General features: G+C 47.6%; 1 protein-coding gene across 1 annotated transcript in view; it reads left to right on the plus strand.

Moving 5' to 3' along the window:
- Positions 1 to 9350: 9350 nt before the first annotated feature.
- LOC142491118 (gametocyte-specific factor 1-like) overlaps positions 9351 to 19482 on the plus strand; it is a 44710-nt gene continuing 34578 nt past the window's right edge. Inside the window, exon 1 of the mRNA XM_075593420.1 lies at positions 9351 to 9444. The gene's annotated coding sequence lies outside the window, so the exon portion shown is untranslated. The remainder of the gene's footprint in view (positions 9445 to 19482) is intronic.

Here is a 19482-nt window from a genome sequence, read left to right on the forward strand (position 1 = left end):
TGTGTATATCAGTGTGTGTGTGTGTGTGTGTGTATGTATCAGTGGGTGTGTGTGTGGGTGTATATCAGTGTGTGTGTGTGTGTGTGTGTGTGTGTGTGTGTGTGTGTGTGTGTGTGTGTGTGTGTGTGTGTGTGTGTGTGTGTGTGTGTGTGTGTGTATCAGTGGGTGGGTGTATCAGTGGGTGTGTGTGTGTGTATCAGTGGGTGTGTGTGGGTGTGTGTGTATCAGTGGGTGTGTGTGTGTATCAGTGGGGGGGGGTGTATCAGTGGGGGGGGGGGGTGTATCAGTGGGGGGGGTGTATCAGTGGGGGTGTGTGTGTGTGTATCAGTGTGGGGGCGGGGGCGTGTGTATCAGTGTGGGGGTGTGTGTATCAGTGGGGGGGTGTATCAGTGGGTGTGTGTGTGTATCAGTATCAGTATGTGTCTGTGTGTGTATCAGTATCAGTGTGTGTGTATCAGTATCAGTGTGTGTGTGTGTGTATCAGTGGGGGTGTATGTGCATCAGTGTGTGTGTGTGTGTGTGTGTGTGTGTGTGTGTGTGTGTGTGTATCAGTGTGTGTGTCAGTGGGTGGGTGTCTCTCTCCCTCCCTCTCCCTCCCTCTCTCTCCCCCACCCTGTCTCCCTCCTTCCCTTCCACCCTGTTTCCCACCCTGTCTCCCTCCTTCCCTCCCCCCCTGTCTCCCTCCTTCCCTCCCACCCTGTCTCCCACCCTGTCTCCCACCCTGTCTCCCACCTTCCCTCCCACCCTGTCTCCCTCCTTCCCTCCCACCCAGTCTCCCTCCTTCCCTCCCACCCTGTCTCCCTCCTTCCCTCCCACCCTGTCTCCCTCCTTCCCTCCCACCCTGTCTCCCTCCTTTCCTCCCACCCTGTCTCCCTCCTTGTCTCCCACCCTGTCTCCCTCCTTGTCTCCCACCCTGTCTCCCTCCCTGTCTCCCTCCTTGTCTCCCACCCTGTCTCCCTCCTTGTCTCCCTGTCTCCCTCCCTCCCTGTCTCACCCTCCCTCCCTCACCCTCCCTCCCACCCTGTCTCCCTCCTTCCCTCCCAGCCTGTCTCCCTCCTTCCCTCCCACCCTGTCTCCCTCCTTCCCTCCCACCCTGTCTCCCTCCTTCCCTCCCACCCTGTCTCCCTCCCACCCTGTCTCCCTCCTTCCCTCCCACCCTGTCTCCCTCCCACCCTGTCTCCCTCCTTCCCTCCCACCCTGTCTCCCTGCTTGTCTCCCACCCTGTCTCCCTCCTTGTCTCCCACCCTGTCTCCCACCCTGTCTCCCTCCTTGTCTCCCTCCTTCCCTCCCTCCCTGTCTCCCACCCTGTCTCCCCTGTCTCCCACCCTGTCTCCCACCCTGTCTCCCTCCCTGTCTCACCCTCCCTGTCTCACCCTCCCTGTCTCACCCTCCCTCCCTGTCTCACCCTCCCTCCCTCACCCTCCCTCACCCTCCCTCCCTCACCCTCCCTCCCTGTCTCACCCTCCCTCCCTGTCTCACCCTCCCTCCCTCCCTGTCTCACCCTCCCTCCCTCCCTGTCTCACCCTCCCTCCCTGTCTCACCCTCCCTCACACTCCCTGTCTCACCGTCCCTCCCTCCCTGTCTCACCCTCCCTCACACTACCTGTCTCACCCTCCCTCACACTCCCTGTCTCACACTCCCTCACCCTCCCTGTCTCACATTCCCTCACCCTCCCTGTCTCACACTCCCTCACCCTCCCTGTGTCACCCTCTCACCCTCCCTGTCTCACCCTCCCTGTCTCACCCTCCCTGTCTCACCCTCCCTGTCTCACCCTCCCTGTCTCACCCTCCCTGTCTCACCCTCCCTATCTCACCCTCCCTGTCTCACCCTCCCTCCCTGTCTCCCTCCCTCGCCCTCCCTCCCAGTCTCCCTCCCTCGCCCTGTCTCCCTCCCTCGCCCTCCCTCCCTCCCTGTCTGTCTCCCTCCCTCGCCCTCCCTTCCTGTCTGTCTCCCTCCCTCACCATACAGGGGTATGGGGGGGGTCCTTGAGGTTATTTTTATGTTTTATATTTATCGTATTCTATGTTTCCATTAAACAAGGGGCATTCTCATTGTGCTCGTTGCATACTTGTGATATCCCTGACGAACGTTAAGAAAGAAGGATCCACACTGAAAGAAGGAGGAGCATTTAAATCTGAGGATCTATTGATGTGCCTGTACTCACACGGGCCCGTGTGAGTATCAATATATACACTTTATTTATCCCCAATCCCTGCATCATTTTATTATCAGGGGACATCCTGTGTGCAGCATTTACTGAGGTGGTTTAACCCTTGTGCTGCACCCTGGTGGCTAGACAGGTCGGCTGTTGTGCTAGCCAGGCTGCACTTTAACCCCATAGTTTTCAATATTTGTGCTGTTTTTTCTCACCATCTCTACTCTCCCTGTCCATGTGAGGTGAGTTGTGATTGAAAACAGAGGAGGGAGAACTAATAAGAGGAACCTTATTACTACAAAAACCACCCCTGGTAAGGAGAGGGTTAACCCGGTGACCTGATACGAACTGAAGACCTTTAATGAACGTAAAAAGTCGAGAAGGAGTGACTTCCAATATACTTCAAGAAGGGACCAAGAACCCTATGAGGCACATGTGCTCACAGAGGCCCGTGTGAATATATATCTATTATTATCAATCTTATCCCCGCTATAGTTTCTCCCAAATGCATTGACTGAGGTCCGCTCTGAACCCTTGTGCACTGGAGTGAAGCTTCATTAGACTGGCTGTACTATAAATCAGCCCACTTTTTATACATGCGATCAACCATTTATTCATCCGCGCTCCCCTTGTCTCTGTTTTCCTGAAAAGCCTGCCCGCCAGAGTCAAAGTCCAACTTTTTGGGACCAAGTTATCAGAAACGAACGTAGCGGACGCGGCTGGGATTTTATGCTGATTTGAGTTCCAGGAGATTTAGTCTAACTCGCGGTTAGGAGGGATCAAGTTCTCAGAAGAGAACGTAGTGGTGGCGTACGGAATTTTATGCCGATTTGGGTTCCAGGAGATTTCGGGCTACAGTAAGTCAGGGTAAAACTCTCCCATAGAGTTCCCTGCACCTAGGAAAGTCTAGTTTTTTCGACCCCAGTCCCAAAGTAAGTGTGTATTTTTTTCTGTATTTTGTGTTCCATTGTGTCCATTCTAATCTTCTCTAAGTCCCTTTCTGAACTAATCAAGCACACTAAACTGGTCTTATCTCGTCTTCGTGAAAATCACCTTTACGCCAAATTAGAGAAATGCCAGTTCCACCAGACTTCCACGACATTCCTAGGATACATTATCTTGGACTCTGGTTTTGCTATGCATCCTGCCAAGCTTAAGGCAGTTCTGGACTGGCCACAACCTACTTCTCTCAAAGCAGTCCAGTGTTTCTAAGGATTCGAGAACTACTATCACAGATTCATTCGAGATTTTTCTACCATTGTAGCCCCGACCACAGCCTTAACCAAGAAAGGGGTTAGATGCTGTTTCCTGGCCACCCACAACAGTCCAGGATTTTTATCTTCTCAAGAGAACTTTCGTCTCCGCACCCCTCCTAATTCATCCTGACCTCAAACTACCTTTCACCTTGGAAGATGATGCATTCGATGTTGGGGCCAACGCTATATTATCTCAGAGCCAGTCACCACAGACCAAGCTACATCCTTGTGCTTTTTTTTTTTTTCAAAAAGATTTTCGTCAGCAGAACAGAACTATGACATCGGTAATCAGGAGTTATTAGCTATTAAACTCGCTCTTCAGGAATGAAGGCACCTCCTGGAAGGTATGGAACATCCAATCACCATCCTCACAGACCATAAGAACTTGCTGTATTTTGAGAGCGCCCGTCGTCTTGGAGCTCGTCAGGCTCGCTGGCCATTTTTTTTTCATGATTTAACTACATCATCTCTTTTATTCCGTGGTCAAAGAATTTGAAATCTCGTCAGTTCACAGCCGAAGACAAAACAGAGGGCCAATCTGAAACTATCCTCCCATCTAAGTACATCCTGTCCACCAACTCTTTCGATGTCCTGGATGACATTTTGGCTAACCAATCTCATATTCCGGAAGGTCTAGAAGTCCCAGATGGTTGTTTGTATACGGCACCACGTTTTCGCAAGAACATTTTGGAATGGAGCCATTCATCTAAATCAGCCGGTCATCCCGGTACCCGAAGAACTACCGATCTCATTAAACTAACTTTTTGGTGGCCACTATGCAAAAAGACACCAAACTATTTGTCAAGTCTTGTTTCACATGTGCCCGCAACAAGAGCTCTCGCAACAAACCACCTGGACTCTTACACCCTCAGCCCATACCAGACCGCCCTTGGCGTCACTTGTCCATGGACTTTGTTGTTGAATTACCTCCCTGCAAAGGAATGAACACCATCCTCGCTGTAGTCGATCGTTTTTCTAAACAATCTTATTTCATCCTTTTAAAAGGCCTTCCTAATTTGGCCACACTAGCAGATATTTTTTACCAAAGAAATCTTTTGCATCCATGGATTACCCTCGAACATAGTCTCCGATCGAGGCTCGCAATTCGTTTCAAAGTTTTGGCTATCTTTTTCCATGAGAATGGGCATTTCCTTACATTTTTCATCCAGGTACCACCCTCAGACCAACGGTCAAACCGAGAGGACAAATCAAACCTTGGAACAGTACTTATGGTGCTTTATTTCCGACGCCCAAGGCGACTGGGTGAATCTTCTTCCCTGGCCAGAATTCGCTCAATACTCTCTAACAAATGAGTCAACACATGAATCCCCATTCTTTATTAACTACGGATTTCATCCTGCACGCCTTCCCATCACTTCCTCTTCTTCCAGGGTCCCAGCAACTGACAATAGAATCAACTCTTTGCAAGAATCCTGGAGAAGAATTCAAAAGACTCTTGGAGAGGCGACTCGAGGACAAAAATCCCAGGCGGATCGTCATCATCACAACGTACCGGACTTCAAACCAGGAGACAGAGTGTGGCTCTCCTCGAGGAACATCAGGCTCAAGACACCCACTCTCAAGTTGGCTCCAAGATTTTTGGGTCCATACACTATCCTGGAGAAGATTAATCTGGTTGCCTTCAACGTCCCTATTCTATGAGGATACCTTCAATTTTTTATATATCTCTCCTAAAGCCTGTCTTTAAAAGTTCTCACTTTCCAGACTCCTCTTCTACTCCTGCTCCAGTCATCGTACAAGGACAAGAAGAGTATGAGGTACACTCTATTATTGATTCAAGCATTTGTAGAGGCGCTGTACAGTATTTGGCGCATTGGCAGGGGTTCGGACCAGAAGAACGATCCTGGATACCCCATCACCAAATACATGCTCCCAATCTCATAAGGCGGTTTCACGCAAATTAACCTCTCAAGCCATATTGGAGTCATCCAGAGGCCGCTCCTCAAAGGGGTGTTACTGTAAGGGATCGGGTAGTGCGTGTAACGCGTAGCTAACTACAAACGAAGCGCGACCGCAGTGCTGAGGTAGGGAATTGAGAAATGCCAACCCACAGCCACGCGGGCGCATCTAGGATATAGATTGGTCATGCAAGCCGGATCAGGGTTAGAGAGTGCAGAGTGGTCGTATATACTTGCCAGGTCAGGATTGGAGAATAGTGGATCGTTGGGGTACTTTGCCATGTTCAGGATTGTAGAAGAGCGGATCATCGGGGTACTTTGCCAAGGTCAGGAGCGGAGAGAAGCGGAGTCCAAGAAACTAGCTGGGTTCAGGCAACAAAGAGTTAATCAGGCAGACAAGGCAAAACAAGGTATCAGGAACAGAATGCAGCAAGGCACGGCGTCACACTGACTATGCTCAGCAAAGGTAAGCTGGAAGTGCAGGGTATATATAGGAGGAGGCTCCAATAGCAAGCAGGGGTGGAACCAGGAAGTGAATCGTCATAGGCTGCTAGTACATACAGGTGCGTCCAATGATGCAGCCGATCAGGTAGGAGGTTGCTTGCAGCCTGCACATGTCACAGGGTTCAGAGGGCGGGACTTGGAGTGTGTGATACTCCCACGCCGGTTCCTTGAGACATCAGAGCGGGGGCGGAGCCTGGAACGCGCGTCACTGCCATGCTGGTGTTGTTTACCAACAGAGCGGGGACGGAGCCTACCGCGCGCATCAGCGGGGAGACTAGACGAGCGCCCACGACGTACAGCCAGGTGAGGGACGCTGGAACGGCGAATCCTCACAGTGCGTTCCCCGCGGTGCACTCCCTCTTTACCTGCTGCCTCGCACAGCGCGCGCTCACGGAGGAGCTTTGTTGACATTGCGGAGTCTGGCTCTGCCCCATGGTTACGGCGCGCATCAGCATTGCGTGGCGCACACACGTGACACGTGTGCACCGCTCCCCAGCTGCGTGTCAACTACCATCATCACGCCCACCTGTCTCCTGCACCACTCCACCTATCCTTGCCTCCGCTGAGGCCGCACCTCTACTCCTCCCCTCTGTCATTGGTCCTGCTCTCCCATATATGCTCAACTATGCCACTTGCGCGTTGGCTGAGCATAGTTCCTGGTAGCGCCTTTTCTCCCACTTCCGGGTTCCTTGCCTTGTTCCGTGTAACTTCGACTTGCTTTCAGATTGATCTGTGTACAGACCCGGCTAGACCCTTGGACTCTGCACCTCTGGCTTTCCTCCGACCTTCCGCATCTCTCCAATCCTGACCTCGGCTTACGGACTTCTACGTTTCTACTGGCTCCAACCCCTGACCATGGCTATCGGACTCTGACCATTCTACCGGCTCCAACCTCTGACCTCGGCAAGTATCAAGACTACTCTAATTTCTCTATCCCGACCCGGCTGCCTGACTATCCACTCTCCAGACGTGCCCCCGTGGCTGTGGGTGGCATTTTTACCCATTCCCACCTCAGTACCGGGGTCCCGCCTTGTTTGTGGTGAGCAGAGCGTTACATTAAGTCTGTATATTGATATAATTTTACATACAAGTACAGAAGACTCTTAGAAAGCTAACAAAGATGTGGGCCATACAAGGAACCCATTAGCTTCAGATAGATGTGAGTCTCCAAATTTGCAGTGATATAGGAGTGAATGTGTCATAACTAATTCTACTAAGAAGTACACCCTCAGTACCAGCAAGGCAGCATTCATTTGTTGTGGGATATGGTGAACACACACTGAGTCTCCGCATTAGCAGTATCATACTGTTCAATATCAGCATCACCTACTGTAGGTTGTCTAAAGCAGGGGAGCGCAAACTTTTGACCCTTGTCTTTTTTGCACCGGCTCTCGTGCCCCCCCCCCCCCCCCGCGCCTACCTTACATCTGCGTCATATGACACAGCGGGGTCATGTGATGCCATGTCACGTGACCCATGGTGTAATTTGATGCGTGTGACATCACATGGCACCGCGGCATGTGGCTACGTTGCCATGGTGACGTATCACACCGCCGGATGAATCCCGGTAAGTGGAGAGTTGCAGGGGCCCCACGGTATCGCCCGGAATTTACTTTAAATGCCTTGGGAAAGAGCGCAGGACCTCTGCAACCGCCCGTGCCCCCCCAGAAAAATCTCCCCCCCCCCCTGAGGGCGCACCCCCAGTTTGCGCACCCCTGGTCTAAAGCACCAATTAAAACCATAAAGAAGTGTGTGTATTATACTGTTATACTGGGACTGGGCATTTCTGGTCCCTCTGCTTAGTGAGTCTATACATTTATATTTGTCTCACATACAAGCACATAAGATTATATTCATATATATGCTGGATTAGGGCACGTCTAACTTCAGGATATGTATGTGTATTACATGCTAGGTTACTCTCTTAGTTCATAGCACAGCTTAGCGCTAATATTTAGGTTGTAGGGTAGTTTCTGTTTTCTATTTATTAATAAAACTTTATTATTTTCACTATTAGTGGAGGTGAGTGCATCACTCAGGGATCCTATCTATTCCATGTTGCTCAATACTAATTATCCTTGATAGCACCACTCCAGAAAGTTAATTCTAGAAGCTGAGCAGGGCCACCCTTCCCCTCCACTTACTGATTATACGGTTGGTACCTCATCATATGACCCGCCATCTCGCTGAAAAATCAATTTTGGATTTCTCCCCAAGCACAGTGCCGGTGCAAGCACACGGCACGGACACGCAGTTTGGACGATTGCACCAACAAGCATCAATCAGATCGCGCTGAGTTTGAGCGCGTGCTGAGCTCCACCCTGGCTGCAGCCTAAGGCTGGGGCCATAGAGGGGGTAGCAGGGCTGAGGCGCGCTGACGCTGAGGCTCGCCTGCTGAAATCTGCGCGATTTCATGCCCATGCAGGCGAGCCAGCGGGAGCGATCGGGAGGCGGGGGGAGACTGAGGGAGGCGGGGCAGTGACGTCGCTGGGCCAATCGCCCGTGACGCACCGACGTCAACGTCACGGCGCTGACGTCACGGCGCCATGACGTTGACGCTGCTCCGCGCTGATTGGATATTTTCAGCCGACAGCGCTCTGAAAAACAGCTTGGCTGTCGGCTGAAAAATCCAGCGCCTCAGCACGCCTGCGGACGCTCGCGTGAGCCCCCTCTAAAGACATCCTCATGGAGGATGCAGGGGCTCAGCGCGGAGCGTCCGCACGGCTCAGCGCGGCCTCCCCTGCTATGGACTCGGCCTAAGTCCTCCTGGATGGTAAGGGGATCAGTCTGATATTAAATGTGGTCTGAATCAAAATGATGTATCCCCACCTTTTATACCCAGGGCGTGGCCAATACTCTGCCCCAGTATCTGGGCAGATTAACTGTTGCAAACTGGTCATACCATACTGTAGGTGACCCTCTAGCAACTTCTAGAAGAGCGCAAGGCCAGACATGTGCCTTGGAAGTGCAACATTAAAGAAACATTCATTGTAGATAACTCGCATGTCAGAGCCTTGTGAGGACTTAACCAATCACTTAGATTGGAAGTGCTTCTGAGTGGCGTCTCTTTTCTGCTAATGTTTACTTTTATGTATTTGGAACTCATTGCCCTGTGTATGTATCTCCAACACGCTATAAACCTAAACATACAAAGCAAGACAGTAAAGGCATCGTCTGTAACCTATATATTATTCTTCTACAGTATACCAAATACCACTGTCTCAGGCAGGTCTGCAACCCTCTTTCCCCATTATCACTTCGCAAACAATGCTTCCACTGCAGCCAGTTTACTTCTTATCCATTTTAACATGGACTCCTATAAGCTTATGTCTGCTTTATTCTATGAAATGCAAGAACTGTACGTAAATCAGCACACACAGACGAGATGGATCTTATCTGTGAAATATAGTAAAGTTTACAAAGGGTCAGAGATCCAGCAGACCAGACCATCATGTGACCAATTTGAAGGTTTCAAGGCTGCCCTGAGTTTCACCCCTCCTTCATTCATTCACAAGACAGGCAGAGAAGCTGACCAAACGTTAGAAGGGGGGAGGTTTAACACTTTGCTGCTGAAAGCATACATAGGTTGGTTTGTCGTCAGAATTTAAAGGTAAATTTATTTATTTGTTAAAGATTTTGCTTGGGCCACCTTGTTTTAATGTCTCTTTACTTGGAGGTCACTCCTGAATTGTTTTATTTATACTTTGTGATATTTGGTGGTTTATTTTTTACAAAATCAGGTTTCTAAATCTGTAGGGCACTGTTTGTGTATACATGTATTTAAAACCAGACTGTATTGTATACTGTTACGATGAGGTTGTGATGTGTAGTTCTGAAGTTCTCTAATGATTACTACAGATGTGAGACGATTTAGTCGGAGTTTGCAAAACCTGTGAAATGTGCCCTATTTTATTTTTAAAACATTTTAAACAAAATTGTGCTTCAGTCCTCTGACTGATTCACGATTTTGTAAAAAAAATAAATAATAATAATAAATAAATAAATAAGGCAAATATCTGCTGTGTAACCCGCATGGTAAAAATTTGCCAAGCATTTGCCAACTCCCATCCAGAGCCTGTAATACTGTATATGTTTTACAGGAGAGTAGAAAATATTGGGAGAATCACTACTTGTGGCTGAGCTGTGAAACGATGGAAAACTTTTAGCTCATCAAAGTTCTGTGAAAAAGTTTGCCATGAATTGATTTGTTTTTAAAAAAAAAAGTGAATGCATTTAGCAAAGTTTCTCACAGCACCAAACTTATTTATTTTTTCCTGAATTTTAAAACCAATTGTTACAGCATCTGTTGTAAAATGAAGTTGATTTTGAAAATGATTGCATAGCTGGCATGGGCACAGTAGAGTGATATTTTGTGTTGTGAGCAAAAGGGAAAAACCTACATTAAATGTAATTAAGATGCCTTTTCTTTAACCCCTTGCGTGCCATGACAGACCTGGTTTGCAATATACAGTAGTTACCGGTAAAAGTAGCGTATTTAAAAAAATAAAAATATGGAAGTACTGGTGCTACTTTTACCGATTTTATAAGTATCTAAAGAAACTGGGTGAGAGCGGTTTAGCTTTGGAGACCCCCTGCTTCACATCCTGATTAAAGGAAAAGGGGGGGATGGGAAATGGAACTGCTTTAAGAAGACCTTCTACCTTCTGTGCTGCTATATATTATAAATGTGCAACGAACATTTATTTGCAAGTATTATAGCAATGCAGCTCAACTTGCAAAGTCTTCAGTTAACACTGGCAACTTTTTAGTACTATTCCTCCCTTTTTTTTTTTTTTTTCCCTCCCCATGTGGAGTGAAAACATCTGACCTTTGTGGGTGGGGTGGGGGGGAAGGGATTTTGTGTTGTGGTAATGAGAACTTTTTTGGGAAGCCTTGTAGTAACAGGAAAATGATCAATCCCTACCCCTTTCCTTTTTGTTTTCTTTCAAAATAATTTAAATTAGTTCTACAGGACACATTAAAATGTATACATTTTTAGTTAACTGACTAGGAAGGCTGTCACATTACATTATTAAATGGTTCTGTTTGACCTGCTACAGTATGTAGCCTTGCACTTGAGCAACAATTGTCTCAAATATTATTAATTTGTCTAGGGCTTACACTTGGTAACAGCACCAGGAGAAATAAACATCCTGGCACTCTTAACATCTTTAGGCGACGTCCATGGTGTGGGGGACCGCGGGGAGGCGTCTGGTCGGGGCGCGAGAAGATTGCCTTAAGGCATTGGTCGCGCCCATAGACCTCGTGGGCGACAGGAGGAGGGGGCACGCGTAGCGCAAGAAATTGGTTGAAACTGATTTCTTGGCAGGTCACGTGAGAGGTTCACCCAATGAGGGCGAACCAGCTCTGCAATGCCCCCCACGGCCCGTCCACCATTGACAGGGAAAGCACCCGCTTCGCGCAGGCGGTTGCAGAGGTCCCGCGCTCTTCACCAAGGCATTTAAATTAAATGCCGGGGGACAGTGTGAGGCAACTGCAACCTCTACTTACCGAGATTCAGGACGCAGGACCATGGTATCGCGGCACCATGTGACGTCACTGTTGCCACGGTAACGTGTCGTCATGACTGCGGGTCATCCCGCCCCTCTCCACTTCCTAGGTCTATCTTTTCATTCTACTGGTTATAGATCCAATGTGGTCTTTCTCCCTCCTAATAGAAGTAAAATAGAATTTTAATCCTAATAGGGGTATATTAGTATTTTATCTGGTAGTGTTAGGCCTTGCGAACAGGTGTCTGCCTTGTCGTGGCTCGCAAGCTTACAACGCTTTGGTCAAAGGGTTAAACTAAATGACCCTTTTTCAAGAGAATATATAAGTATTTTACTGTGTGTTTTTGTCATGTTGGATGTAGCATTGGGCTTATCTGTCGTCTGGTGTATACATATGCCACGCTCAATAGCACTATATTTATTTATTTATTTATTAGTGGGTGCTCGGGTTCACAAAAAGAGCTTGCTGGGGTTTTGTGTTTTGTTAGCTTTGAAAAGCAACCATATAGTGAACCCTGGAGTGGCTACCAGCACCTACAATGGAGGTAAGTACCTCTGGAAGCATGGAGTCCCGGAGCTGAATTTTATAGGGTTCAGCTCCAAACACCTCCTGCTTCAATCCTGTATTTAAAAAAGAATAATAAATAAATAATGATGAAGGAAATTTTAGAAGGGGTGGGGGGAGAAGGAAAATAAAAAAAGGCAATCCAAGCCACTTTATTTTTTTTTAAGTCCAACTATATTGTATTTACATTTTCTGACACATTTTGCTACAACAGGTGTGTGTCAAGTGCATAGTTTCTCTTAAACTAAGACTGGATACTGCAAATAATTACATATTTGATGTTTGTTTGTTTGTGTGTGTGTGTGTGTATCTTAACTCATTTGAAGTACCTTGTATGGCAGCGAGTTGGCTGTGTGTATTAACCCAGGTTGCATATATGTCACGTACTCCCAATTGTGTTCATGACAGATGGTATATCGGGGCGGATTGAGGGGAGAGTATTCATTTGAGGGACCTTGCAAGGTGAAGATTGGATCAGCTAGATAGCTGTGTATTAACCCTTGTCACGTGCTCACAGGTATGCCGTGCGTGACAAGTATTCTGTTTGCAGTCATTATTTTCCCTGAGGTTAACTAATATCCATAAAGATAATTATGAGAGCCTTTATACAATATGTGGAGATATACCTATGCACAATACTGAACATACTGAAATATACTAGTTTGCCTATGCAAAGTGTATTAAAATGACTTAAATTAGCATATTTTCAGAATCTCGGGTGTGTTCCTTTTTTGATGCACAGGTAATCGCTCCACGTGTTGTACAAAGGTGTGTTAAGTCATTTGGGACTGTAGTAAAATAGCCTCTCTTGCGACCTTTAGGTATTGTCTAAATAATATCAGGTTAAAACCCTGTGTTAACAATTACAGACTTCTGGGTATATGCGCTGTTCTGTCGGATGCCTCATTTGAAAATATTGGCACAAAGTTACCACAATGCCCTCTTCCGTCCGAAAACACAACGTAACACTGCGTTATTGAGCTCTGAAGCTGCAAATTAATGAGATGTTAACTTGGGTTAACCCCTTGTAAACTCTGTGGATCTGGCCCACGTTGTCTGTATCTTTGACCTTCCCGCTATATTGTATTAGGGGCATGTAGTGGGATCTGTGATTTTTAATGAGGGTTCAATAGGTGTTCTTTATTACCTCTGTGGGTTTACTTGGCAGAGATATTTATTAATAATTTAGGGCCCCATACAGGGAGGCACATGTCTGATTCGACTATAGAATGTTGAAGGAGTCCTTGGTCAGATCAGTTGGAGATAGTGATAAGTCATGACATGACAGGGCAGAGCAGGAGGAAACATCAATATAAGGAAGTCAAATAAGAGAATTAAAAATGGATGATAATAATACAGCTCAACCCCTTTATAGCGTGATCCGATACAACGTAGATCTGCTAATAACGCAGTGTTAGCGTGGCTCCCGTTTAAAAAAATGTACTTCTTTTTTTTTTTGGCTAACTTCCAGGATTTGTCATATCCGACCACACGCACAACTGTAAGCCCTCATAATCCGGTGTATATATGTATGTACAGCTTTTATACCGCCTCTCCCTCTGTGCAATTCTCATCTGGTTTCGCCAGTCTCCGGGGTCTCCACACTGCTTCTGGCCTTCTCCTGGGGTTTCCTGGTGTCTCTTTCTGTAATGGCGGCTTCGTCCTTCCTGCTCGGGCCTGTCAGAGGTGCGCGCACGGGCACCTGCCGGGGGACAGGGCGCAGGGAGCATCGCGATTGGATGGGGCCTCCGGAAGTCGCCCATCTACTTGCTCTGAGGCTGCATGACAAGAAGTTGCTGGAAGTCGTGTGTCGCCATCTTGGTACACCCAATCGAGGTTTTTTTTTCTTATGTTGTCCTTTTTATTAAACTGAACACAAACTGAGAAGGGGACACAGTAGTGTGCTGCGTTACTATGTCTCCGATATGTTTAATACACACACTCTTGCGTGGGGGTGCCGCCAGGTTTCCTGATTGTGGCGGCCATTTTCTCCCCCCCGCGTCCCGGTTATAATGCATTTGTATCGGGTGGACCCCGAGCACCGTGTTATAACGGGGTTCAGCTATAATAATAATGTACAGGATATACATGGTGAACGTAGAAACTTTTTATAGGGGAGCAGCCTACATGTAAAGAACCCCATCTTTAAAGTGACCCTTTTTAAGTGGCAAGCAGCGTGGAGTTTAACAGGGAAGGTTATTGGACTCATCTATTATCCTAACAGACTTCATCTTTCTCTTCTCGGGTAAAAACCCCTTTAAATCCTGTCTCAAACTGACCCTTGGCAGTTGAAATTACTAAAGATAGAGTATTATATCCTATGAAGTCAAATTACAGGCATACCCCGGTTTAAGGACACTCACTTTAAGTACGCTCGCGAGTAAGGACATATCGCCCAATAGACAAATGGCAGCTCGCGCATGCGTCTGTCAGCACATCCTGAACAGCAATACCGGCTCCCTACCTGTACCGAAGCTGTGCGCAAACGGGGATACTATAGAGCCTGTTACAAATGCGTTATTTACATCACTTATGCACGTATATGATGATTGCAGTACAGTACATGCATCGATAAGTGGGAAAAAGGTAGTGCTTCACTTTAAGTACATTTTCGCTTTACATACATGCTCCGGTCCCAATGTATACGTTAATGCGGGGTATGCCTGTATTTCAAACTGTGCATATACATTATCTTGATACAGCTTCAAAGTCAGTCACTGCTGATGGGGAAAACCTCCACAAACTAATGTTTTATTGTTTAAACATTCTTATATATTGGTAGATACAATTCTTTTTAATTTTTTTTTTTTTTTTAATGTGATGTGTTTTTTATTTGTTCATTGTATACACCAATTTGGAGGGGAAAAAACTACTTACGCCTCCAACCCTGAAATGGTGTGCTTTCTACCGTTGATTTGTATTATATAAACACGTGGGGTGGACTATAGGGATGCAACAGACGTTTGTATTTTGAGATCTGAGCATAAATAATATTTGTAAGACTGTAATATTGATGACTAATAGCTATAGTGAAATGTTTTTAGATTGTATTTTTAATTTTCTGATGATTAAATTGTGCATTGTATTTGTTTTACACTGTTATGAATACTGTATGTGTAATCTAATGTAGTTAAAACAGCCTCCACATTGATAGTGTATTATCAGAGCAATTACAAAGGGCTCTCATTTAGAGATGGGGTATAAATAACCCCCTAGAAAGAACAGTCTAGTGTTTTTGAATGTGGATGTATAGATTATTTTTTAAAACCAGATCCCCTATTTAAATTTAAAATTCGGCACATATATAAACCTCTCGTAAGTTCAGGAGATCTAAGAAATTGGGAGGGCCTCATAGCCAACTGGACGAGAGACTTCCCAGACCTCCCGGACTGGAATCTAATTCTGCAGTCATTCAATAGGTTGAAGAGAGCAACTCCAGCAGCATATTTGCATGAAATGCAATTCAAGATTCTTAATAGAGCCTATATTAGCCCAGCACAATTAAAAAAAAATTAGACAAGATATTTCCAGTAACTGTCCAAAATGTGGATGCGTTGAAGCCAATTGTTTGCATTGTATATGGGGATGTGGCAAGATCAGATACTTTTGGAATAAAATTACCCAACTACTGAGCTGGTTGTTAAACAGAAAGATAAATACAGATTTTAGGCCCTGTTTGTTTGGAGTAATGACCCCCTGGTTTGCACGTCCAAACCCAGACCAAACCTTGATAGACCTCAGCGGCTCAGTGAGTAAAGACACTGACTGGCACTGAGTTTGAAGTAGGGGAACCTGGTTCAATTTCCGGTGTTGTCTCCTTGTGACCTTGGGCAAGTCACATTATCTCCCTGTGCCTCAGGCACCAAAAATATAAATTTTTAAGCTCCACGGGGCAGGGACTGTGCCTGCAAAATGTCTCTGTAAAGCGCTACGTAAACTAGCAGCACTATATAAGAACATGCTATTGTTATTATTATTATTATTCTCTCTGCAAAAAAATGTATCATGAACTGTTGGATTAGACCCAGCCCTCCCTCCATCTCCCAATTGACAACACAAATAAATAGATCAATAGCTATGTTCAGATGGGTAGTATACTATGAAAATGTGTATAATAGAGAAGAATTAATACGTAGATGGATTGCATTTACAGGAAGTGATGGACAAATGCAAGGCTCTGGGTCAGGGGCGCTAAACAATTACCTAGAAGAAGGCTGTATAGAATAGAGTACTGTGTCACGACTGTGCTCGCCACAAACCTGGGTCGGACCGCGTGGCTGAGGTGGGGTTGTAAAAGCACCGACCTTAGACCGCGCAGGCTGGCCCAGATTGCGCAGTTCGTAGTCGTACGTAGCAGGATCAGGATAGGAGAAGACAGCATCATCGGTGGACACGCCAGGGTCAGGACTGGAGACATCAGGGTAAACGTTGTTCAAGCAGGCGTTCGGCAACAGGTAGTCAGGAGAGCCCCGCTTCAGCTTAGGAGCGCGGGAGTGGCCTCTGCGCGTGTGGCGACCATGCCCCATGGTACTGGTCTCAGGAGGTGGTAGACAGACCAGAGTAGCACACCGCCTAGCTGCACAGGTTTCAGTGCTTCAGCGCAAGAGTCCTGAGCGGGCTGGGGAATCCTCCGTTTCAGCGCAGGAACCAGGACACGGCCTCTCTAGATTAGGGAAAGAGTAGGCCCCAGGAACCAGGAAGCTGAAGATACACAGGGAAACCTCCGCTTCAGTGCAGGAAACCAGGAACAGACCGCTGCATGAATATAGCAGCCGGTCACAGGAAACAGGGAGCTGAAGTAACAAGGAGAGTACTCAGCTTCAGCACAGGAACAGACCGCTGCGTGACACTAGCAGCCGGTCTCAGGAACCAAGGAGACAGACAAGACAAGGCTTATGGCAGAACACAGAGACATCCAGGAAGGACTATGCTCGGCAGGGAGCATTGTGGGAAAGCAGTACTTAAAGGTCAGAGAACCAATGGCAGAAGGGGCGTGTGGCAGTATTGCTTTGGTTTAAAAAAGTGTGATACCCTAACTCAAGCGCTAAACCTATTAAAGTGTGACATATACGTGAAAAAACAAATACCAATTGTGATTAACAAGAGGTCAAAGCTGCCATAGGCTTCCCACAAAGCAAATATCTCAATTTGCATACAAGACTGTGAAAATGAAAGGAGGATACCTGGCGCTTAAAGAGTCACTGTGTCCATATGAAACAATCCGATCTTTAAAGAGTGTCTCAAAGTCCAAAACTTGAAGTGCATGGCTGTAGTTTTTCTTCACTGCTTCTGCTCTTCAATACACCTGAAATTGATAGAAGGGTACACCATTGCGCAGTACTACTGATGTTTGATGTTAACCCCTTAATACCAACTCCCCAGTGTGGACTGAATACACTTACAGGAGTGTTTCTTTCAGGGTACAGTGGAGACAATCTGTGCTTTATTCCCTTTCTGTTCTTATATACCACGAATCCCCTGGGTACTTCCTTTGTCTCTTGGGATTTCGTGATTCCCAGAATCACCCGAACTCCACGAGCCCCCAGACAAGGAATTGAACAATAGCAAAGAAGGGGGTCACAAATTTATTTAAAAAACGGCTTCAACAAGCCTAACAAAACCGGCTGATTAGCCTGCACTAAAAACAAGTGAATGGTTACTCACATGTACTCACATGAATACATGCGTATCAAAACGTCATGAGGATGCCGTCCGCAGCTTGTATTGTGCCTCCTGTGTTTGCTCCGGATGAGAAGGGCTCTCTCACAGCATAACTTCTCCGGTTAGGTGTAACAGAGTCTCTCCCTCCACTCGGCTGCGTTCCGGTTTGCAACCAAGGAGTCTGCCATTCACTTGTTTTTAGTGCAGGCTATCAGCCGGTTTTGTTAGGCTTGTGGAAGCCGTTTTTTAAATAAATTTGTGACCCCCTTTTTTGCTATTGTTCAATTCCTTGTCTGGTGGCTCGTGGAGTTCGGGTGATTCTGGGAATCACGAAATCCCAAGAGACAAAGGAAGTACCCAGGGGATTCGTGGTATATAAGAACAGAAAGGGAATAAAGCACAGATTGTCTCCACTGTACCCTGAAAGAAACACTCCTGTAAGTGTATTCAGTCCACACTGGGGAGTTGGTATTAAGGGGTTAACATCAAACATCAGTAGTACTGCGCAATGGTGTACCCTTCTATCAATTTCAGGTGTATTGAAGAGCAGCAGCAGTGAAGAAAAACTACAGCCATCCACTTCAAGTTTTGGACTTTGAGACACTCTTCAATGACACACACTTGGTATGAATAAACAAGAATAACCTTTATTGATATGCATATAATAATCTTATACTCTAATGTCCCAATGTCATTCACTCCCTCTTCTGCGTGTATACCCCTTGCCCACCACCGTGTACCCCCACACTGTGTCCACAGTAACCCTTGTCCCGTGGTCAGCGCTGCCACTATGTATGAGTATTCTGTAGATGGTGCACATGTGTAACAATACCTGCCCAGTGCGACGGCACCTGGGCATTCAAAGGATCTTTGAAAAGGATCCGGCGACCTCCTGGCGGCGTCCGGTTCCTCCAGCAGGTTGATTGGTCAGGGTTGTCCACCCTGGGTACAGTTCCGCTCTCTCGGCGGAGTCCCAAGCCTCTTGGTGGGAAGCGCAGCGTCCGCTGTGTCCCTAAGTCCTCGGCCATGTTCCTTGCTTGCTGGCGGAAGCGCACTGACGCGCACTCCCGCTCAGCACTGAGCCCCTACAGCCGCAATTAGAGCGGCTTTAGTAGGGGCTCACCTGCACTTCCGCAAGCGTGCGGAAGCGCAGGTCTTAGGGGAATTTCAAATTCCCCCGCTTGCCGGCGCGACAGACCGGTCACGTGAGAGGTTTGCCCAATGAGGGCGAACCAGCTCCGTGACGTCACTGGCCTGCCCCCGGCCAGTGACGCGCCCGCCCCCTGACGACACGCTGACCGCACGTGCGGTAAGCCAGCACGCCAGCAGGCCGAGGCCTAACAGACACTGTAATAGCCAATGGGCAGGGTCCCTAACCTGGGGCCTGTCCCTGAAGCACCACAAACTACTGAGTGAATCAGGGCTAACTGGGGGCTGCTGGCTTAGTGCAGTGGGTCACTGACCCCTGCACCCTCACCTCTTTCCCCTAGCCTCTCCTGGCACGACTGCTAGCGTGGGCTCCGTGACAGCTTCCTATTTCCCTGCCTAAGAGGAGCCCGACACCCTATTGGTTCCCTGGTGTCAGGTGGGGTGTCCTTAGGCTCATGGGACTTGTAGTCCCTGCTCAGAGCCTGCTCCTCATTAGTGGGGTTTCGCGCGCTTGTACTGCGCATGCGCGATTTTCCTGAGGCCCTCTCCCTGCGCAATTACACTGCACATGTGCGAGGGAGCAGACATGGCGGCGCCCTCTCTTTGCGGGTCTCCGGAGCCTCCGCGACTCGCGCTATTCTGGTGCATGCGCCCGCACCGGCATTCTAAGGCACTCCACCCGTGCCCGGCTGCTCCAATCCCGACTGCCGCGGTGAGTACAGGCAGGGGGGGTCCACTGCACAGCGGGGGACCTGGCGATAGA

The sequence above is a fragment of the Ascaphus truei genome, chromosome 3 (assembly GCF_040206685.1).
Source record: "Ascaphus truei isolate aAscTru1 chromosome 3, aAscTru1.hap1, whole genome shotgun sequence".
NCBI lineage: Eukaryota > Metazoa > Chordata > Amphibia > Anura > Ascaphidae > Ascaphus > Ascaphus truei.